The sequence below is a fragment of the Dasypus novemcinctus genome, chromosome 28 (genome assembly GCF_030445035.2).
Source record: "Dasypus novemcinctus isolate mDasNov1 chromosome 28, mDasNov1.1.hap2, whole genome shotgun sequence".
Taxonomy (NCBI): domain Eukaryota; kingdom Metazoa; phylum Chordata; class Mammalia; order Cingulata; family Dasypodidae; genus Dasypus; species Dasypus novemcinctus.
In genome coordinates, this window is record NC_080700.1 from 35,238,485 (window position 1) to 35,262,454 (window position 23,970).

At 46.9% G+C, this 23,970-nt stretch overlaps 1 protein-coding gene across 1 annotated transcript in view; it reads left to right on the top strand.

Moving 5' to 3' along the window:
• Positions 1-237: 237 nt before the first annotated feature.
• The window catches only part of PLEKHG1 (pleckstrin homology and RhoGEF domain containing G1), a 251,468-nt gene continuing 227,735 nt past the window's right edge, over positions 238-23,970 (top strand). Inside the window, exon 1 of the mRNA XM_058289684.1 lies at positions 238-336. The gene's annotated coding sequence lies outside the window, so the exon portion shown is untranslated. The remainder of the gene's footprint in view (positions 337-23,970) is intronic.

Sequence of the window (23,970 nt, forward strand, 5' to 3'; positions counted from 1 at the left end):
CTTGGCGTGGAGGGAGCGGTGCCGGGCGGGCCGGTGCTTGGCGTGGAGGGGGCGGTGCCAGGCGGGGGGGCGGTGATTGGCGTGGAAGGGGCGGGGCCGGGCGGGGCGGAGGCGGTGCTTGGCGTGCAGGGGGCGGTGCCGGGCGGGAGGGGGCGGTGCCGGGCGGGAGGGGGCGGTGCTTGGCGTGCAGGGGGCGGTGCCGGGCGGGAGGGGGCGGCGCGGGGCGGCCAGCTCGGCGCAGAGTCGGCGGCGCCCGCGCAGCCTCGGCCCAGCCCCGTGCGCCCTCCGGCCAGACCTGCGAGCGCCGACCCCCTCGCCGGGAGCCGCCCCTCTCGGGTAAGCGGCCGCCGCGCGCGGCACCCGGGGGAGCTCTGCAGGCCCGGGCCGGGTCCCGGGGTGGGGCGGGGAAGCCGGGGTCCTCAGCCCGGCGCCCGAGGGCGCAGGTGAGCCGGACGGTGCACCCGGCGCGGGCCGCGCCCCCTCCCGTGGGCCGACCGGGTGTCGCCGGGACCGCGCCGGCGGGCGGATCTGCTTGCCGCTGCCTGGAGGGGGCGACCCGCTGCCGTTGTCCCCGGTCCAGCACCCCCGGACCCCAGGACCCGGCGCGACCCCCGGCCCCAGGACCCCAGCTCGCGTCCCCATACTTGGACTCTCGGATCCTGGGACCCCGCCCCCTATCCCCGTACCCCCAGACCCTCGGTTTCCTGGTCCCCGGGTCCCCGGAACCCCCACCTCCAGTCCCCGAGGACCCAGGACCGCGGGGCAGCCGGAGGCCAGGGGGTGCGGCGGGTTTGGCTTGGGGGAATCCCCGGCTGCGAAGATGCTCACACCCCCCCAATTTGGTTTGTGGGGTTCCGCCACGGGGCGGAGGGTAACCCCTGGGCCGCCACGACCTTGCCGGGCTCGGTGTCCTGGGGGGCGCGGGGATGCCGCGGCCCCGCGCATCCTGCGGGCTCCGCCGGGCGCCCCGGGCCGCGCGCGTCCTGAGTCGGGGCAAGGCGTTAAGCGCTTGCGCTTGGCCCCGGTGCTTGGCAGCGAGGTGGCCGGCGGCTTCCTGCCGTGTGACCTCGGTCTCGTCGGGGACGGGGGCCTTTCGCCCAGTGCCCACGCCCGGTGGCGGGACCAGGCGAGGGGCCGCGGTCCTTTGTGGTCCTCGAGCGCGGGGCTCGCGGAAGCCGGCGCGGAAGGCGGTGTCAGCCCCGGGCTGAGAGCTGCTCCGGGGCTTTTTGTCCAGATCGGATACAGAACCACCTTGTGTTTCCTTTTTAAGCGGGGAGGAGACCGGAATGTTAACTCGAGATCAAACTTGCCATCCCACAGAATCGGAGGCCCCGCGCTGTAGAAATCGTTATCAAGTGTTACAATTGGCATCGCCTGGCTTCTCCGGGTCCACACTTGGTCGGGCTTTGAAAGAATTTATGGACTCAGGGCTTTAAATTGCTAGGAAAACACTTCCAAGCCCATCGTCATGGAGGGGCCCAGAAAATTCCATTCTAACCCTGGCGCTGCACCCCACTGGCTTTTCCACATACCCCCGTCCCCTTTCCGGTGGTATCTGTTTGGTTTACAACATTTAAAGAATTTATGGGCTTAGGACTTTAAATTGCTGTAAAAAAGCAATTTTTGTTTTGTTTCGATGTTTGACCCTGTAGCCTCCTTGAGTCTGGCTTCCCAGTTCCTGACACTGCCGTTTGTCCTCTTTGAGTCCCCGTGTCTAAGCCACCAAACCACCTGAAGACCGTTTTTCTCCAGAGTTCTCCCACTTCACGGGCATCATCCCCAAAACTGGCAATCAGTAGTAAATGCTGGGCCCTTCCCCAGGTGCAGCAACGCGAGGGTCTCCACTGAAGCACAACGCCAAGTGGCCATCAGCCTGTGTTTCCTTGTCCGCGTCTCCCAGCTCCTCTCTCCGCCTTGGGTACCAACTTACTGTACTTCCAACGCAGGTGACTTTTACCAAATACGGGCTAAACTATTCCCAAGGGGAATCCAAGCTGTAGCTCAAAGAGTTTTACGTGATCACTTTTCAAACAGATCAAGAAGAAACAGCCACATAATTTTTCAAGGCCCACCATAACCAGAGCTCTTCTGTTCTCCTCCTTTGAGGATATGGTTTTTTCAGTGATTACGGTTTAGGCGTCTGGCACGGCAGTGTGGGGAAGTGCTTGAGATGCACAGAGCTTTCGAGCTCTTGGTAAACTGGGAGCAATTCCTGAATCTATGATCTGTTCCTGAATGTCTTCAGTCAAGTTTTCATAGCCACCCCCCTTCCTTGCTTATAGTTGGTCTTTCATCTGTTTGATAACTGTAGATTTTGTCATCTTCTAAAACTTCTTGAGGGATAATTAGATCCATGGCATTTTACACCTGGTATGGGTCTTGGATGCTCTAGCCCAGCCCCCACATTTTAAAGACTAAGGAAAATGTTAGTGGCTAGGAACAAGCACCCTGGAGTTAGCTCAGCCTTGCACAAGCCCCACCTTTGTGGTTGGTTGTTTAGCACTATGACCTTGACTGCTCTAAGGGAAGCATTTAGACAGATTACTTTGCAATTAGGGAAATGTGGCAATCATACTTGATCTGGCTCTCTGGATAATCCCACCTTTCCTAATTTCTTCCTCTGTAAATTTAGGGTAATAATGGCCTTTACCAGTGGTGTTGGCTGAGGGTTAGATGAAATCACCTCTGTGAGGCATTTGGGACATATTGTGTGCTTTAAAGATGAGCAGTGTTGATAAACTGAGTTCCAGAGAGGGAGGGATTTGGCAGAGGTTCCGTGGCCCTCAGCTGGCAGAGCTGTGACCCACCAGGCTCGCTTTGCTTTCCCTGAGAACTACACGAACTAGAGATGGTGGTCGCATGGAGACACGTTTTCACTCAGTATAATGGCTCACTCTACAAAAAATTAAAAATCACCTTGTCTCTTTTGACTCAGGCAAAATATGGTTTCTAATGCAAGATGTATTTAAGGAGTGATGGGAGTGGAAACATTTTCTAGACAAAGACTAACTAAGCGACTTAATGCTTGTGTGTGGCAGGCATCTCAAACAATGAGCCTGCATCAATCTTTATAAATTGGAAAGCTGACCCCAAACCATTCAGATGTTCAGAGCCATGGGCGTGTGTGCCAAGAAGGACTGATGGGCTGAAGAGACAGGTCTCCAGTCACTGAGAGCTGACCCCATGCTCAGTTCTGCATTGCTCGGGGGAAGAAAAAGCAAGAGTTGCTCTATCAAAAATGGTAGAAATAGAAGGCTGATCTTCCTAGCAATGGAGCCCGGCTTTGTTTGCAGAATGAGTGGGCTGTGGACTGTCCAACTGCTGCAGGACAACTTCTAGCATGCCTCGGTGGTTTCCACACCAGAAACTAGGAGTGGACTCTGTATCGCAAATAGTTTTCATGTTTGAGTCTGAGTATCTTTTCAATCTGTATGCATAAGGTTATCCCAAAATTTTTTTCCCATGAGATAATGAGTCAAGTAAAAATTTCCAAGCCTGTACCTCTTTCTTTGGTAAATATTGAATGCTGTTTGACGGAAAGCTAAAGTGGACTGGGTTCACGGATCTGCAAATCCATTACCATCCTCTTCTGTTGAATGTTAGACTAAGGTGAAAAAAAAAATTCCAGCTACACCCATTTAATGCTCTAACCTGGTGGGAGGAAGAAAGTTTTCACTGGGTCTTTAATTAAGAAAGTTGTCTTGGTAAACTTTAATAACCCAAGTGCTGTGATGTCTAAAACAGCCACTTACCACTGGCTCTAGGAAGGTCAGACTGTTAGAGCACTTGACCGAAACCTAGCAAGCCCTTCAACGCAAGGAGGACAGTGATTTAAACCACCCAAGACAAACAAAAGTAAAATGAGTGTGAGTCTAATAATAGCTAAAACGGTGAATTCTCATAAAAGGGATTCTTTAATCGATCATCGTGCTATTAAATTAGCACTAATTTTTAAGGTGGTGAATAGAGCCAGTTCTTGCTTTGCCGTATCACACTGATTACCAGCTTCAATGACCTGTGACCAAGCAGAGATGACGCACAGCCATGAGAAATTCTAGATCTGGGGTAAAGCAAATCTCTTTCTACAAAAGGACCAGAGAGTCAGTTTTTTGGGGGCTTTGTGGGCCACCCCTGTTTCTGAGCCATCTTCTCTGAATTTTAGGAGAGGGGATTGCTGTTGACAGTCCTTTCAAGATCTTTGCTCTCAGGCTGTACAAAAACAGGCCGCGAGGCTGGAGGTGTCTTGCAGCCGTAGCTTACCGACCCTTCTCAAGATGAAATCGTCCACGTGGTTAACATCATTGAGTATTTTCATGGAGACTCAAAATGACACACTTCATTGCTTTGTCTAAGTTGGCTCGATGCAGCCTGGCATCTCCTTTTTCCAGTCGCTCCTCTGTATGTTCGCACACGTTGGGGCCCGAGTCTGTTGACATCACCATCAGTTGGCATTGGAATGGCAGGGCCGGATTTCAACCTTTTGTCTTGAGTCAGGTGCTGAATGGAAGAGAAACTTGGATAAACTGGGAGAAAGCCCACGTTTACGCAGAGCACCGATGACTAGACGAGGAATGAAAGTCGAACTCCTGCGCGTGATACCCAAGACTCACCTAACACGTCGTACCTGTGCTACCTGTCCCCTACCGTACAGGAGAACTCGCGGAGCTCCAGGTGGGCTCGACTGTCTCCATGATGGCAAGATCTTTCCATGCAGGGTGTAAATACCTGTCTCCTCCCTTCACCCTTGTCCTCTCGGCAGAGATTTAAACACCTTCGCCTCTGTGTTGACACAGGACCTCATACGTGAAGCACTTAGAAGGACAGAGGATGTTTTTTCCCCACTCATAGGCGTCACCTTTCAAGGGTGGGGACCGTCACTCCCCTGTGTGGCTGCAGGGACCATGCCTCGCATCTCTGGACCACTCGTGGAGTCAAGCACAGATGTGGCAGGCGTTGTGTGTGACAGCTGACACATGATGGGGTGGCAGCCAGGCCACACGGAGCTGTCCTCCTGGCTTCTCCACCCACCCTGCTGCGAGTTGTCCCATGTTTAGAGCATGCATAAAAAGAGTGCCCCTCTCATTGCTAAGAATGAATGAGGATGGTTTTTCGTTTAGTACAGGGTCTAGCAGCTGCTCAATAAATGGTGGCTTTCACTCATTTCAATGACATTTCTGAGAGCAATGCCTAGGCTAAGCAGTGACCCCAAGAGGGAAGGTCTCCATAGAGTTGTGATGGTCAGAATCGGGGGCTGGGGGTGGGAGAATCAGGGTGATGATGGGCTACTTGAGGTTGATCAACTGGAAGCCCCTGGAAGGAGGCAGCATTCGAGCTGTGACTTTCATGGTGTTGCTAATTTCCTTTTCTGTCGAGCCTAAGATATCCTTTGAAATGCGCCATTTCTCTGTACCACTAAGAGAAGCTACCAGTAAAATTGATGCTGTAACATGCATCCATCCCTTGTGATAAATAAGCATCTGAGAATCAATGGAATGCGTTAACTTCTGTGCTCAATAAATATCCAGTGAAGAAGGTAGTGCTACTCTGCAGTTAGAAACAGGATTCTGCTATACTGGTTGACATGGCCACGGAATTTCTTTCCTCTGTTTCTGAGCTCCCAGAGGTTGACCTGGACCTTGCAAAGAGTAAAATAATAATGCAGTAAATGAAAGTCTTGTGAGAAATGTATGCTCTGCGTCATGTCAAAAGTTCCCTTTGGTTCCTTCAATGAGCCAAGCCTATCAGTGAATTCCGTTGCCTTGAAATCGAGGTAGCTGGCGCTCAAGTAAGCGTGAGGCTGAGCAGCCCTCAGCTGGCAGCTGTCTGCAGAGAGGTGTGGGGCATGGGGGGGGGGGGCGTTAGCTCTGGCTGACTTCCATCTGCGTTCTAGATTTATATTAGCATGACTACCCCATCTCCCCTCCCTTTCCCAGGGGGCTGGGGTCCCCTCTGACCTGTAGGTAGGTCCTTTTTGACAGTGACATGGGACCTCTACTTATACCCAATGCCAACTCCCAGGCAGCTGGGTTTTTACCCGCCAAGCAGAGTTCTTGCAGCAGCTGCCCCCACCCTTCCCAGCCTGCTCACTGCCAGAGCCTCGGTCTTTGCTTTCCTCAACACCCTCTAAACTCTGAATCCTAATCACGACTTTTTCGTGTTTCCTTCCCCACCTTGGCTGGGTTGGAATGATGCTCAAGTTCATCCAGCAGATCGCACATAGCTGCAGAAGAAATGCCCTGGCAGCCCCTGAGCTGGCCCCGGTCCCTCTTCCCTGCGCCTCTCCTGGGACATCCCCACCTGTGTCCTCTGTGCTGGCTCACCCCCTTCCCACCTTTCCTTTCACTGCTGGGCTTTCAGAGCCTTGGCGGGAGTTCTGGTGATGCTGGGCTCACTTGAGCCGCCATAAAGCGGGCTTCCACATTGGGCTCTTAACTGCACCCTGTCCCGCACTCCTTCCTGCCCTCCCGGTGCCTGCTGTTTTGGGACACCCTTGGCTCCTCCACCCTCTCCCAGCTCCACTCACAGAAGCCAGAGCAGAAGTCCCCTTCCTGCACCTGTTGGCAGAGAGGGGCTGCTCACTCCTGGCCATGGCGGAAGCCACGTGCAGACCCTACCGTTCCTGAGCCGCCCCCTGCCCTCCCCCTGACCGTGTGGTGGTGATTTGGGGGTCTTCAGACAGACGCTAATTCTAACTGCAAGACGACTCCTTGTAAACAGGTAGACGCAAGGGAAAAGGAGTCCATGGGCTTTTCAGGGAAGCAGGTGTACTTTCAAGTTCAGCGCCAAGTCAGGCTTTGGTGGGGGTGATTTCAGGCCGCCCCTGTCCTGGGAGAAGGGTGGCTGAAAGCTGGTTCCTGGGAGAAGGGGGAGCTGGGAAGAAGGTGAGGTGAGAAAGGGGTGGAGGGGAGGCCCAGGCCGCCACAGACTTGGGCTTCTAGTGGCTCTGTGTGTACTAAGGCGTGGGCCTCTGTGCCTCTCTAGATGCTGCTGCCGGGGTGAAGGAATCCGGGCACAGGTGTGCGATGATGTGCAGCACTCCCTTTAACCACAGGAGCCTCTCAGGTTAAGCATCCTCGCTGTGCTAAAATACCATCGCTTCCTCCAAGGAGGTGAGCTCTGAAACAGCTTGCAGTCGAAATGCTCAGGCGTCTCCCACTTTTCAGACTGTAAAACACCTGGACACATGAAGTATGAAGCATGGGAGGCAGGGCCAGGGATTTCAGATGACTGAGTGGGTGATACAGCAATGTTCTGGAGACATGGCAATGAACAAAACTGAACAAGTCTGGAGTAGAATGGAAGAATTCTATTTAACAAGTGCTTTAAAGAAAATAAAACAGGGAAATGGAAAAAAAACAACAACAACAACCCACTGGAGAAATCCAGAGGGGGTTCAGAGTTAACACATCATGATGGTTTCTTTAGAAAAGAGCTTTTGTTCCAATGATTTTCCGTAATGGGAATCTAGTAGCTATTGGTGTAAAAGTTTTATGGATCTGTAATAAATGTGGTACTCCATAAATAGTTCTTTGCCTGCCTTTCACTGGCTTATAGTAAACTTGGAAACTCAACTAGGATTATGTTTATTCTAGAAATGAAACAAAAGTCAAAGAAACTGTGGTGGTAAAACATCTTTCTGATGCCCAAACCAGCTGAGTATAGTATACATTCCAGTACAGGATCTTCACCATATGCCATGCCCATAAACAAGCCTTCTAATGTATGAGGAAGGCATCTTGGACTTTGGTAGGTTGTGATCTCCTGGGTGAAGAGATTATGCCATATTAATCTTTGTATTCCCAATAGGCAGCATGGTAATTGGCCTACTGTTGACCTTAATCAATTGTTTGACCTGAATTTTAAACTAGTCTCTATTTCCCCTGTAAAGTAATCTCATGTTCAGTGCTGCTGTGTGGATTTTGGATGAAAACTTTAATTCTCGTTTACCAGTTGAGAGCTTAGAAATGGAAAAATAAATTTGAGGCATCTATATTTGCTCTTCTCCTCTTCAGAATTTAGAATGTTTATTGGAAAAGCTAAATATACCTAAACCACACTATAAAGAGCATTTTGAGTGGGTCAAATAACTGCTGTGCTATGTGCAAATTCAGTTTTCTAAGACAGTTCTCTGAAGGACACATTCATGTTACAAGGGAATAAATTCTGATAGCCTTGTTTTGGCTACTGTACCTCTTAGGAAAGAAGTAAATAACATTTTTCTTTGAATGCCCTGATTTAAATTTTCTGAGCTCAAATAGTGAGGCTGTATTGTGCTTGAAAATCAGTCAAAAAGAGAAAAACTACAAAGTAGGGTACCTGAGCCTCCCACTTTTATTCAGATGCCTTCTAGGATTTATCTCCTTGGTTTTTCCACAGTTGACTCAAAGTCCGCCACCGAGACTGGGACCCATAATCTCTATTTCCAGACCCACCCATAACTTCCTGTTTTGTTTCTCTTTCCTTTTCCAATTAGTTAATAGCACCATGATCCTTTGGCCATAGCAAGCCATTTTCTTTCCCTTTCCTGCCTTGTGCAATCAGCGAATACTTTCCTTAATAGTCCTCAAATCCAGAATCACTTGCCCATGGTCCATCTCCATCTTGTTGGACTCTTGTCTCTTGCCTGGACTATTACAGTAATTGCAGAGCCAATACTGCTGTATCTGAAACACAAATCAGACCATTGAATATATTGGAATGAGGCCTCTTCTAATGGCATAACCCAAAGGAAAAGCTGATGGTGGAACTTTGGGCACTGATGGGAGACCCAGAGAGCTTTTGGGCTCCTCTGTCCCATTCCTTCTCTCATACCTCGGGTCCCATCCACAGGCAGTCCTCACGGCTCTGCCTCCAAACCATCAGAATCCTGCAACTTTCCACAGTCATCACTGTTCCCATTTGGTCCAACTCACTGTTGCCTCTCCCTAGATTATGGTTGTCCTCTCATTTTTCCCTTGCCCACTGCTCAACAGCCAGAGTGATTATGCTCTTATATCACTTAGTCCAGACTCCTCCAGCTGTTTTCCATGTCACCCAGAGTCCAAGGCAAGCTCATGTTACAGCCTCCCAGACCCTCCCCATTCTGTCCCCTATTCTAGTTTCTCTCCTGGGCTCATAACACCAACCATCCTGGCCTCTGCAGTCCCCACTTGTGCCAGTCCTGCCCAACCTCACCGTTTCCTTTACTTCTGCCAGGAGCATTCTTCCCTCCAGGGACAAGCCTCACAGTCTCCCTTCTTGAGCTTTCTGCTCAAGTGTCGCCTTGTCAAAGAGGTCTTCCCAACCAGCCTTTGTAAAATAGGAACGCCTGCACCCAGCAATCCTTACTCTTCTTACCTGACTTCATTTTCATTCGGAGCATTTATCGCCTTGGAACATGCTGTGTATTTATTGTCTGTCAGCCACCACTTCATGAGAGCAGACTTGTGTTGCTCAACGCTCTATTCCCAGGGCTCAGAATGGTGCCCAGCACAGAGGGAAGCTTAGACATTGGTTGAGTAAATAAATACCACCTGGGCAATTGCCGACTCTTCCTCTGAGTCAGGAATGTTGTGGTTGTCTGACTCTGTTATACTGAGTTCTAGAACAGCAGCCTAAGTATGTGTGGTGGAGAATCTGCCCCACAAGTCCGCCTTCCTCCACTCTTGCCTTCCCACCCCTGGGCTCCTGAAGATGCTTTCCCCAGGAGCTCCACCTATGCCTCCTGCCTGCTGTGTCTGCTCTCCAGCTCTGTTCTTCCATTCCTGCCCTCCACCCCACGCGGGTTGTCCTCTGCACTTGGTGTTTCCTCCACAGCACTGAACAAGCTCTCGCATGAGGCAGACTCAGGAAATACCAAGGAGCTGCTTTAGGTAGATCTTCTCTTTTACCCTTTGCTGATCCAGATGCAGCCTAAACATCCAAATAGGCAGTGTGGCGTGGAGTATGCTATGGAGACACAGAGCCGCACTACCTGGATTCCATCCAGTCCCCACCACGTGCAGATGGCATGACCTCAGACAAGCTATTTAACCTCCCCGTGCTGGCGAGCCTTGTTTGATGGCTGGTGGTGCATTAGTCAGGGTTCTCTAGGGAAACAGAACCAACAGAATATATATGATGTAAAAATTGTGAGATTTTTAAATGAGGATTTGCTCACATGACTGTGGGGATGGACAAGTTCAAATTCCATAGGGCAAGTTGAAGGCGGGAACTCTGATGAAGGTTTTAGAGGAATTTCCTAGGAGAAGCTGGCTGGCTGAAGTAGAGATAGGAATTCTCTCACCCTCTGCTGAAATAATTCATTCTCCTTTTAATGCCTTTAATGATTTTCATTGCTGAAGGCAACCTCCTAAATTGATTGTAGATGTAATCAAGCATAGATGCTATCAACTTACTGATGATTTAAATTCTTGATATAGCCTCAGGCTGGTGCTTGCTTAACCAAACAATAGGACACCATAATTTGGCCAATTTGACACATGAACTTAACTATCACATTCTATCCCTTGTCAATGTGGCACCCATATACATCTCCTTAAACCATACTTAATCTCTAAATAAAAACAATGACAGTCATATTTTTGCCCACCTGTCCTATGTACAAACAGAAACACACTAACTTTCCCCAGAATAAGGTGCAAGTCCTGGGTAATATTCACTCTTAAACTTAATATTCTATGACTTAAATACTACCACCTGAAGTTAATACAACTTATGTCATACGGTAAGGGCATAAGATAGGGAAGAAAAAAAAAATATATATATACAAACATACTCAAAACAAGGAAGAAATATTCATAACCATTACAGGCAAAGACACAGCAGAATATGGGGTTTCATTGTCCCCACCACTGTTATGATCAACCCATATGTCCTCATTTCAATTTTCATGGTCCCATTCCTTTCCAATCAATGCCTTCACTTTAACAGCAGATACCCTGCAAGGTTAGGAATTTAATTTACATTGTAATTCAGCCACTTGCACAATGAGACCCTGGGTCTGATTTTCAGAAATCTCAAGTCTGCGACTATGTAAAATAAGATTTTCTTTCAGGGTACACATAGAAATTTTCATGTCCTTCATAAGGCACATAAGTTTGGAATTTGTAGCCTTGAGCTCATCCCTTTCTTTTACAACTCATGTTAAGGAGTAACCAGCTAACATCATTATACCTTTTTACTCTACATAACTCTGTTAAGGTGTCAAAAACACTCTCCCTGAGAGCCTTGCCTCTTATAAGCACTTGAGTAGCCATGTCTAGTGGTGATATTTTGCATATCTCTATTGCCAGCCCGTGGTATGGACTATGAGTGCCATCTTGGTTGTTAGAAATAGAGTCAATAGTGCCTTTGAATCTAATCACATTACAGACCCAATTCCAAAAACCCCAGAACCAATTCAGAATCTCATCCTTAAGATTCTCTTTCTCAAGAACCATTCCCAGTACCAAAGCTGTATTAATCAAGATTCTCTAGGGAGTCAGAACTGATAGGATATGTATATATATATATAATTCTGTAAATATTATGAGTTTTTATAAGAATTACCTCATGTAACTGTGGGGATGGACAATTGCAAATACTATAGGGCTGGCCACAAGCTGGGAACCCTGATGAAGTTTTTTGATTAATTCCCCAAGAAAAGCTAGCTGGCTGAAGTAGAGGTGAAAATTCTCCCTTCTGACTGCTGAAATCATCATTTCTCTTTTTAAAGCCTTCAATTGATTGGATGAGACATCTCTCGTTGTTGAAAGCATCTCCTTAGTTAATAGTAGATATAATCAGCCATAGATGCAACCAACTGACTGATTATCTGAATCCATGAAATGTCCTCACATAACCATCAGACCAGTGCTTTCTTGACCAAACACCTGGACACCAATATCTGACCAAGCTGACACATGAACTTAACCATCACAGCTGGAAATAATGCCACCTTCCTTGGGTTCGGCTGTAGGGTTAAATGTAATAATTCTTTAACAGGCTTGCACAGAGCCTAGTTTTAACACAGAGAAAGAGTTCAGCAATTTTTAGCCATTATTTTCATCGAAATTCCTTTAAAACTCACCTTTGTCCTAACACTCAAATTGGTCTTCTCAGAAAACCAAGTGTCCCTTAATTGTTATTTTATTCAGTTTCATGTATAATAATACCTTACCCGGGTGTAAGTTATCACCCTGTCCAATGCAGGGCCATGTCATATTAATCTATATGTATAAATACTGCAGGTATTTTAGAAGAATTATATTTATAAATATCCAGCCACTTTACCCGTAAATACTTCAGTATGTATTTCTAAACGATGAAGACACTTGTCCACATAACCACCATACAATTAACACACCTAATAAAAGTAACAGTAGTGTCTTCATATGTCTTCTTACCCATCCACGGTCAGTGTTCCCCTTCAGATTAAGTTTGTTTTTTTGTGGGATTTTGTTTTGTTGTTGTTTGTTTTGTTGTTTTTGCCTGATTTGTTCATGGCCACATCTCAAGGACACGATAGGCTTAGCAATATTTAAATGAATGGAAGGATGGGTTGTATTCTAGAATATTATTTGTGGATGAGAGCTCTATAAAAATACTAAAAATGGTGATGATTTTCTTGGCCTAATCCAAGAAAACCCATCCTGTAGCTGAGGTGTGGTCTTTTAGTGAGGAGTTACCTCCAAAGTTCTAACCAGGGAAGGTGGGTCTGTGAACTAACCTCTCTCACCTAGAGGGCTCTGAAACGCCACATCTCCTCCCCTTCCTGAAAGGAAATGAAGATCTTGTGGTTTTTACTTTTAGAGGTCGGTGGGCTGTCATTTGAATACGAACTGTACCTATTGGCTATTTCTTCATAAAATGGGGGAAAATGATAACTACTGCACAGGTTTGTTACGAATACAAAACGAGAGTGGGAAAAGTGTTACACAGCTAGCAGCTGTCTGATGGACAGTTTTGATCGCCCTCTTCTCACCAGGGCTGGCCGCTGGCAGCCTCGAAGGCAAGAGTTTCTGAGGTGCAAGTAAGGCCCCCGAGGGCTGGTTGGGGCCGAAGCTTGGGGAAGCCTCCCCAGGCCTCCCCGAGCCTTCCCTTCACACGTTCTCTCTCTTTCTCTGCAGGGTTGGCCCTTTAGGGTTCCCCACTTGTGTTGTTAGTTACTTACTTACTTTTATTTTTGGAGTTTCCCTCTTTTGTTGCTAGTTATTTATTTTATTATTATTTTTTGTCTTTTCGGGTTTCCCACTTTTGCTGTTGGTTATTTATTTTTTATTTTCAGGGTTTCCCACTTGTGTTGATGATTGTTTATTTTTGTTTTTGGGGTTTCCCACTTTTGTTGCTGGTTGTTTTTTTTGGGGGGGTTCCCACTTTTGCGGTTGGTTATTCATTTATTTATTTTACATGGGAGGGGGGTCCCGCTTTTGTTGTGGTCTGCTGTGGAAGGGGACTGGCTTTTGAGCGTGTACTTGAAGAAATCTTACTAATAAGGAGGTTTTAAAAAATCTTTGTGTCTCTCCCTTCTCTTGTGAGTATACTGGAGGGTGGGGAATCTCTAGGGAAAAACTGACGTACGAAAAGCCGGTTTTGTCCTATCCTATATGGATATCTCTGTCTCCTCTCCAGGATCAGAGCTTTATTCCTAAAACACCCCAAGTGAGCGAATTACGCTTTATTTTTTTAAATTATTTTTAAAAAACATTTATTTCTCTCCCCTTCCCCCCCCCCCCCCCCGCCGTTGTCTTCTCTCTGTGTCCATTTTACTGTGTGTTCTTCTGTGTCCACTTGCATTATCCAGCAACACTGGGAAACTGCCTCTCTTTTTTGTTGCGTCGTCTTGCTGCGTCAGCTCTCCTTGTATGGGGTGCCACTACTGGGCAGACTGCGCTTTTTTCACACGGAGTGGCTCTCCTTGTGGGGTGCACTCCTTGCGCGTGGGGCTCCCCTACGCGGGGATGCCCGTGTGGCTCGGCACTCCTTGCGCACATCAGCACTGCGCACAGGCCAGTTCACCACACAGGTCAGGAGGCCCTGGGTTTGAACCCTGGACCTTCCATATGGTAGGCGGACGCTCTGTCCGTTGAGCCACGTCCACCTCCCAAATTACGCCTTAGATGCGTGTCTTCTAGTAGGATGTTGTCAGGTACGCTGGGCTCCTGAGTAAGTTTTATGGTTGAGGCTTGTCTTATCAGTAACACATTGGGAAATCAGCAATCGTGGCGAGTTGAGACACAAGGTTTATAGATCCTCCCTGTCCATTCACTGGAAAGGTGGAAAAGCCTTTTTACTTTCATGGTTTGAGGTAGTCTCGACTTCTAAGTCCACACTCGATCTTTGGATAACCTGTAAGCTCAGTAACACTCATCCTTTCCCAGTACAAGGGCTTGAGAGTGTTAGATCAACCCTGGTAACTTCAGACCACAACACGCACTTCTAGGTCCTTTTCTACCTTTTCTACCGTGTGGCCTCCCTCACCTGCCCAGATCTGCCCCCTCTTCTTTCCTAGTCTCCCCGACAGGAATCTTGTCAAGTGCCTACACTACACTACCTGCACTACAGAAAAAAGTGCACAGATTGAAGTTCACTTAGGCTAGGAGCTCTGGAGGAGAACCGGGCCGGGAAGGCAGTCCTTGGAGGTGCTGGTGGAAGCAACGGAATGCAATGTCTAGAGGAGGGAGAAGGGTGCTGGACGAGGCTGAGGATCTGGGGAGCAGGGGTGGGGGAGCAAGAGGCAGTGCAGAGGAGTAGAGTCGAGGTTCTGAAGCTTTGCCCTCCCGGGCCACTTTGCCCCCCATCTCACAGCTCACCGACTAGCAGGCCCCCATGATTGCAGCAGTGGGGTTGGCAGTGGCAAGCAGGGCTAGTGTTCACGCAGCACTTCCCAAGCCAGGGGATGCGCCAGACGCCTGCCAAGCACTGACCATGCTCATGCTCAGCAGCACTTCTAATACATACGGTCCTCCCCAGGTCATAGGAGAGAAAGCACAGACAGCACGAGGTTGGTAACAGGTCCAGAGATGTCTGGCTGATCGTGGCAGTGTCGAGTCTGACCGAGGTCCCAGTGTCTGGTCGGTGTGCTTGGGGAGTGAGTTAGGAGTGATTTAAGCTGCAAGGGAGAAGAAAAACCAGCGGAGTAAAAGAGGGAGAAATGACCTCTTTCCTCACAGGTCTGCGTAGGTCCAGGGCTAGGAGGGTGGCTTCCTGCCCATGGAACACAAAAGTGCCTTCTGTCGGGTTGCTTGGAACCTGGCGTCTTAGTTAGGAGCAGCTGTATACCTCGCTAAAATCGAGGGTTGCGCTGTTGTAAAGGGGAGTGTGGCTAATCAGGGACAGTTCACCTCATGAGAGGAGGGGAAGGCGGCATTGCAGGGTGATGCGGATGCCCAGGGCAAAGGAATGCCGTCTCCAGAGCCCCTGGACTGGGCACAGGCTTTGCAGACTGTGTATCGTGGTGGCTGCAGCGCATCTGATTGCATGTTGGGGTGTCTTCTTTAGAGGAAGAGGCCGTGTCTAAAATAGTCAACATCTGGCGGGATGTCCCATTTAAGGACAAATAAATATGAGATGCTAGTGTTTAATGGACAACTGGGCATTTCCAACAAAGCTTTCATGTTGGCAATGGCCATTTGCCATCAAATTCAGAAGAATTCTTTTCTAGGGAGGAAACTTCTAAAGACGCTGCTAGCCATCACAGGAATATAGTTTGTCCACAGTGACATCAACAAACATCTGAAAACTAAGATGGCATGCTGGCCTCCTTCAGCGTAACATCTTGTAAGAACGTGCATGGCTGACAACGAGTGGACTAATAGGGGATTTGCTCAAAGATATCCATGTTTGAACTGAACTGATTAATCAAAGTGACAGAGGTTGCAGTGTTCTCAATCTACGAGCTCAAAACTGTTAGTATATACTGACCTTCTAGAATGAAGACCTGAATTGAAGGCAGTAGGACTGAAATCTTACTGAGAGGATTGGAAAGGAAAATCAAGAACTTTGAAAGCAAAGGCTTTTGCCAAGATTACAAATTTGCAGAAGCGTAATTGAGTAAAATTGTGTATTTTCAGAAACTTAAATTCTGTGAATTTTCTTCTCTTTCATGTTCCCAGAGAATTACAGGAAATCCTTTGTTATAGGGTATCCTGAGTTTGCAGGATTTGTTAAATTAAAAAAAAAAATCCACTTGTCGGTACGCTTCTGGTGAAGACTGTAGAATCCATTATGCTCCACTGAGTTTGAAGAATGACAGTTTAATCACACTTGTTTTCATGGTGGCCCCAGGAAGAATTTGGAGACTTCCTTTTCAAAAAGTTTTTTGCTAAGACAGCGCTTTTATCTACCGGTGGAGTCAAGGGAATGAATTTCAAAGTCACACTTGGTGTCTTAGTGAAATTTGCGAAGTGAGTTGATGACGACTAACATGACCAGTTGATTAGCAGCGTGACAAGAGAAACGTGTACTTTGAAATTTCTTTCATGACCTCAGATCTGGTGACTTACTAATGCTGTCAAGCCTTTGGAAGTACGAATCTCTAAATCTCCCTTGGCCGTGTTTCCTGTGGACTCAGTAAGGTTTTGGTCTCATTCAAAGGTCTTTATCTCTTGCCCCAGAAGCTGACTATAGCTGCCAGTGGTCTAAGGCACTCCTTGAGGCCAAACTACAGAGGCTTCCCCCGGGCCTGCAAATACAGAGGATTTCCTCCAATTCTCCAGGGACACTGGGCAGGCAAACCCTGGGGCAGCTTATTGCCGGGCCTCTCAGCAAGTATTGTTTTATAAAAGGCCTGGGCTGTGGGAAGAGGGCTTCAGGGGAGGCGGAATGCAGCCCAGTAGGAGGTGTACAGAGCGGTGTGGAGGTGCTGGTAATTATCAACAGCTCGCTGACGGTGCCGGCTGTGGGCGTGTGTGCATACCCACACACGCTTTGAATATATGCACACACACAGGTATACACATGTGTATGTCCACACTAGAGACACATGTGTGTATGTATTTGCATACACACATATGTAAATATACAACACACGTTCACATGCATACATATACACGTACGTATGTATACAATCCATAGATGGGTATGCACACATGCATATTTTATTATAAATTATGCTTATGTAAAGGATGCGAAGCACACCGATTACAAATAATACTAAAATGTACAAATTGAGTCTCATGATGCTTTCGTTGACGTTTACCCAGCTTCTTCTGTTTGAATAGCCAAGCTATTAATGAATGAATGTGTTTTTTTCCCAATTCTCAGCAGAATTTTATTATTCAACATTCACGTATAAAATATGTCAATATATTAAAATAAATAAAGTTAGCATAACATGTGTACTGTTATGCACGGTACATGGTTTGGTTTGGTTTTTGTCACCACTCATCCCATTTCATTTCCTATCACCTGCTCTGAGGCTCCCTGAGATCATCAGGCCCCAGGGCAGCCAGCTCAGGCCCCCGAATCTGCCCGGTGAGAGTCACACACACACCCTCCCCCCCCCACGCCACTGAGTCAGGCAGAGGTACACCTGCACGCGCAGATGGCTGGCACTGCTTCATTTTCAATTTGAAATAAAATTCCATTGAATAGTTCGTGAATCCCACAAATTTTATTATGAAATTTTAGTGTCATGATTCTGTCCTCTAATCTTAAATACTTTTTATAAGACGTTTTTCAAAGCAGAAAAAATGGGTGACAAGCATTTGTGATTTATTCCACCGAGTTACCAGCTGAGATAGCCACCGTAGTTAGTGCGCACTAAAGCTATTGTAGCATTATCTGTGGATCTGAGAAAGGATGGGCTCCCTGATGCATGCTAACTCTGATTTTCGGGGCTGATGCAGTGGAGAGTGGGCATGAGCCTCGCCAGCGTTTAAGTGTGTCAATTTCAAGCTTTTCTAAGAGTCAATACAGTTTAGGTTAGCTAATATATAGGTGTGGTGTTGTTTTAAAGAAGGTGTAGGTTTGCAGAAAAATCAGCCATAAAATGCAGATTTCTCATTACCACTCAATGACTAACACGTTACATTAGAGTGGTACATTTGTCATAATTCATGAAAGAAATTTTTTATAAGTGTGCTATTGAGTATAGTCTATTGTTTACAATAGGGTTAACAATTTATGTTGTACAGTCCTGTTTGTTTTTTTAAAAATTTTTTATTCTAGTAACATATATATATATATACAACCTAAAATTTTCCCTTTTAATCACATTCCAATATATAATACAGTGCTGTTAATTGCACTCACAATGTTGTGCTACCATCCAGTACCAAAACTCTACAATTAACCCAGATAGAAATGCTGTTCAATTTAAGCATTAATTCCCCATTCTCTACCATCACCCTGGCCCCAGGTAACCTATATTCTAAATTCTGACTGTATGAGTTTGCCTGTTCTAATTATTTCGTATCAGTAAGCTTCTGCAGTACTTGCTCTGGCTTGTTTCACGCAACGTGATGTCTTCAAGATTCATTCATGTATTGGTTGCGTGTATCAAACTTCATTCCTTTTTATGGCTGAGTAATATTCCATTGTTTATAGTATACCACATTATATTTATCCATTCATCTGTTGATGGACACTTATGTTGCTTCCACTTTTGGCAACTGTGAATGATGCCATGGCTTGCAAATATCTCTTCAAGTCCCTGCTTTCAAATTTTGGGTGTATATACGTAGAAGTGGGGTTACAAAGGTATTAAAATAGAATTACCTAATTTTCTGAGGAACCATCAAACTCTCTTCCACACCAAGTGCACCATTTTACATTTCCACTAATGGTGAATGAGTCTTCCTATTTCTCCACATCCTCTCCAACACTTTGTGATTTTCTGTTTTACTTTAAATATTACCCATTGTAGTGGCTATGAACTGATATCTCACTGTGGTTTTAGTTTGCATTTTCCTAATGGCTAATGATGTTGAGCATCCTTTCATGTGCTTTTGGCCATTGGTATATCCTCTTTGGAGAAATATCTATTCAAGTCTTTTGCCAATTTTTAAAATGGATTGCTTATCTTTTTATTGTTGAGTTGTATGTAGGATTTCTTTAGATATTCTAGATAGTAAACCAGTATCAGATGTGGTTTCCAAATATTTTCTCCCATTGAGTGGATTGTCTTTTCACTTTCATGAAGAAGTCCTTCAGTGGACAGAAGTTTCTAATTTTGATGAGGTCCCATTTATCTATTTTTATTTCTTCTGTTGCTTGTGTTTTGGGTGTAAAGTCTATGAAATCATTGCCTAATGCAAGTTCTGAAGATGCTTCCCTATATTTCCTTCTAGGAGTTTTACGTTCTGGTTCTTATACTTGGGCTTCTGATCCATTTTGAGTTGATTTTTTTAAGATTTATTTTTTATTTATTCCCCTCCCACCCCACCCCCACAAGCCCCATTGTTTGTGCTTGCTGTGTGCTTTCTGTGTCTTCTCTTTAGGAGGCACTGGGAACCGAACCTGGAACCTCCCATATGGGAGAGAGGCGCTCAGTTGCTTGAGCCACCTCAGCTCCCTGCTTTGATGTGCCTCTTGTTGTCTCTCCTCTTTGTGTCTCTTTTTTGCATCATCTTGTTGTGTCAGCTCACCGTGCCTGCCTGCTGTGCCAACTTACTGGCTTGCATGTCTTCTCCAGGAGGCACCAGGAACTGAACCTGGGACCTCCCCTGTGGTAGGTGGGCACTCAATTGCTTGAACCACATCTGTTTCCCTTTGAATTGATTTTTGTATATGGTGAGAGGTAGGGGTCCTTCTTCATTCTTTTGCATATGGATATCTAGTTCTCCCTACATCAATTTGTTGAAGAGACTATTCTTTCCCAGTTGAGTGGACTTGGCATCCTTGTAAAAAATCATTTGGCTGTAGACGTGAGGGTCTATTTCTGAACATTCAGTTAGATGCCATTGGTCTATATATCAATCATTGTGCCAGAACCATGCTGTTTCAATTACCATAGCTTTGTAATAAGTTAGAAAGTTGGGAGGTGTGAGTCTTCCAACTTTGTTCTTTTTTTAAGATGGTTTTGGCTGTTAAAGACCTTCACCCTTCAAAAGAATATGATGATTGGCTTTTTCATTTCTACAAAGAAGGCTGTTGGAATTTTGACTGGGGTTGCATTGGGTCTGTAAATTGTTTCGGGTAGAATTAGCATCTGGGCAATATTTAGTCTTCCACTCCATGAGCATGGAAAAATGAATGTGGTTTTGACATGATATTGTTTGATATCTTTTACATCAACAAGATAAAAGTGGAACAAAGAAGACGTATGTTGTAACTTCACGTGTTCATCAGTGATGTAATTCCTCCATTTTGGAGTTGAATAATAGTTTTTGAATGCTGTAAGAGTATTTCCTCAACTTTTTGTTTTATTTATACTGACACAGCACACTTTTACCTTTACCCTGCCTGATGAACATGTTCTCCATCACTTTTTTACATCTAAACTTGAAGAAAGGAAAGCCAGGCCTGATTTGTGATATTTGCTGGTTCCCATGGTGTAAATGCCCCATGGTGGCCTGGGAAGACATGTACTCTAGCTCACCGTTAATATCACATTTCCACCACATGGATAATAACATAGAGGCCAGTAACCGCAAGAGCTTAGGTAACAGTGAGATATGGCAAAACCATTAAGAAGTGATGGGTTGTGAACATTTGTACCTTTGTTTTTAGTGTAATAAATATATCCTTTAAATTGTTTCAATAAATATGATTTAATTTTAGATTTATATAACTTAATTTTTTTTTAAGATTTATTTTTATTTTCCTCCCCTTCCCCCACCCCATCTCAGTTGTCTACTCTCTCTGTCCATTCGCTGTGTGCTCTTCTATGTCCGCTTCTACTCTAGTCAGCGGCACCGGGAATCTGTGTCTCTTTTTTGTTGTTGGGTCATCTTGCGGTGTCAGCTCTCCATGTGTATGGCACCATTCCTGGGCAGGCTGAATTTTCTTTCGTGCTGGGCAGCTCTCCTTACGGGACTCACTCCTTGCGCGTGGGGCTCCCCTATGCGGGGGACACCCCTGCGTGGCGCGGCACTCCTTGCGCACATCAGCACTGCACACGGGCCAGCTCCACACAGGTCAAGGAGGCCCTGGGATTGAACCGCAGACCTCCCATATGGTAGGCGGATGCTCTATCAGTTGAGCCACGTCCGCTTCCCTGTGTGTTCCGTTTTGCTTGCCCTTTTATATTGCCAGGTCTTCTGGACTTGACTGCTATTTTTTTTCTAGAAAGTTGCTGAGATTCCTGCGGCCCCGAGGAGCAGATGGGTGTGGGCTTTCAGTAGGGATGTGAGGGTCTGTTTTGCGTGGGGTGATTCACTCTCTGCCCCGTGCTTGGGGGACAGAGGGGACACAGCACCTTCCACGCCCTGCAGGCGACAGGTGCCAACAGGTGGACCTCGAGGTCACGCTGCGAAGCACAGAACCGTGGGGTAGTGGTAGAGGGGACTCACCTAGATGGCAGGGGAAGGGCTCTGCTCCCCAAAAGGGTCTCATTTGTCGATGGTGCAAGTAGAAGTCCGTGGAGGCATCTGGAATTATTTGTCCTGTGTCTGAAAAAGTCCCAGGGCCTCTTTTTGTTAGACCGACTCACCAGGCTTCCCGATTTAACGTCTCTGCCTCCGTTTTCTCACTTTAAAATGAATTTAAAAACAGAAACAAAGAGCCATTGTGTCGCTACTGTGGTGTGCTTGCAATAGTGCCAGCCAGGTAGGGGGGCCCCCAGCATTTGCCGTAATTATTTATTATAATAATGACGCTTGGGCCAGCAGTGGGAGTTGTGGAACGTCAGAAGGCTGGGGCAGAAGACTTTTGCAGGGGACCACTCTGAACCTCGGCTTCCCTCTTTGTCACAAGGCGTCCTGGATGCAGAGGCAGGAGGTGGTGGTGCAAATCAATTTCAACAATGTGCGAGCACATGTGTAACTGTGACATCATGTATTAACGGAGAGGGCGGCATTGAGGCATGCAGTGACCAAGAACAACCCATGTGAAGTACGTAACTGTTACGAATGTTGTCAAAATAGACACCCATAGGCGGTGGAGGGGGCCATGGCCTAATGGCTGCAAAGTTTCTGTTTGCGGTGATGGAAAAGTTTTGGTGAAGGGTGGTGGTGGTGGAGCACAGCGTTGTGGATGCAGTTAATGCCACTGAACCGTGCACTTAAAAGTAAAAATGGGAGCAGTCACAGCGCCTGCTTCCCACGTACGAGGTCCCAGGTTCAATCCTCGGTACCTCCTAAAATGAATCAATAAATAAGATCGGTAAACATAATTTTTTGTAAAGTGGTAAAAAGGGGAAAATTTAAGTTGTATCTATGTTACCACAGTTAGAAGGTTTTAAAAATGGCAATCAAGCAGCAAAATGAAATGATTTTTACAAAAAAAGACGTTGGAAAAGGTTGGCACCGCACAGCGTGTCCTTCCACTTTATGCTGTTTTCTGCAGAGGCACCATCGTGTGGCCTGATCCCAGGCCCCCCCACCCCCGGGGTGGGCTTCCATCCCGCCGGGGCCCTCCCTGCCCCTGTGCCCGTGCGGCTGGACGGTCCGTGCCGTTGACCCTGAGCTGGAGATGAGAGGGGCACGTCGAGGCCGACTCACGTCGGAGGCTTCTGCATCCCGTACTTGCCGACCTCGACCCCCTCCCCGAGAGTCCTGCCAGCTCCCAGGGGGCCTTGGCCAGCTGGGCCATCACGTCATAGCAGGGAAAGGAGGCAGCGAGCCGATGCCGAGAGCCCGCTGCCGGACGTCAGAAGTAGACTTTGTTTTTTCTCTGCTGCAACTGTTTATTATATTTATAAGTCTACAAATTTAAGCTTTTAAGAAAAAATTCACAAATATGCAGTTAAAACCACAACTTTGGTTCATCAACTTTCAAATATATTTTACTGTGCTGAACAGTATATCCTGTGCTAAGACTTGCAACTCTTATCCTCTGGTTTTTTGGACTTACCCCGGCCAGCTAACAGGGAGGTGAGGAAGGTCAACCACCACACCAGGGAACCAAGAGTGCCTACAGCTGCGAGCAGGAGAATGGCGTCCATCAGCCATGGGGGATCTAAGTCCCATCTTGATATAGATGTGGAGTGGACATCGCCATCCCAGGGTCCACAGGAAGGAGGAATAGAGTATGGATTAGAGTGGACTTACTGATATTCTACTATGGAACTTTTGTGACTAGTAATGGAAGAAATTGTGACATTGATGTGGAGAAAGTGGCCACAGTAGTTGCTGAGGGCAGGGAGAGGGAAGAAGAGATGAGATGTGGGGGCATTTTCGGGACTTGGAATTGTCCTGGGTGGTGCTGCAGGGACAGTTGCTGGACATTGTGTGTCCTGCCATGGCCCACTGGGTGGACTGGGGGAGAGTGTAAACTACAATGTAAACCACTACCCATACAGTGCAGCAGTGCTCCAAGATGTATTCACCAAATGCAGTGAATGTCCCACAATGATGAAAGAGGTTGTTGATGTGGGAGGAGTGGGGTGAGGGGGGTGGGGGTATATGGAGACCTCATATTTTTTGAATGTAACATTTTTTTTAAAGTAAAGAGAAAAAAAAAATAAAACAGCCAAATTACTTTTCTTTATTCATTTATACACATTGTCATTTTTTAAAACCAAGATTAAGATTAAATATATTAACAAAATAACCCAATTACAACTTCTAGTTTACCACCTACTGATACAATACATGCTGAAATACGTAGAAGCAGACTTTTGGTAACTGAATGAATATCGACGAAAGCCAGGGTGTTGCATGAAGACTCGCAGAATTTTCAACAGGGCACTGCCTTAGCTGCGGTGGTGAGTGGTCATTTTGGCCCAGAGGTAAAGAATCACCAACTAGCGCGCCAGGAACAAGCTTTTTTGGAAGTTAGCAAAGATCAGAATAACTGGAGCCACCCAGGCTCTGCTGCAGGACGTGGCCCCCCATCTGTGCCCTGCCCCCCTCGCCCACCCCCGTGGAAAAGCCTCTCAGAGCCGGCCCCGGAGCACTCCGTCCTGTC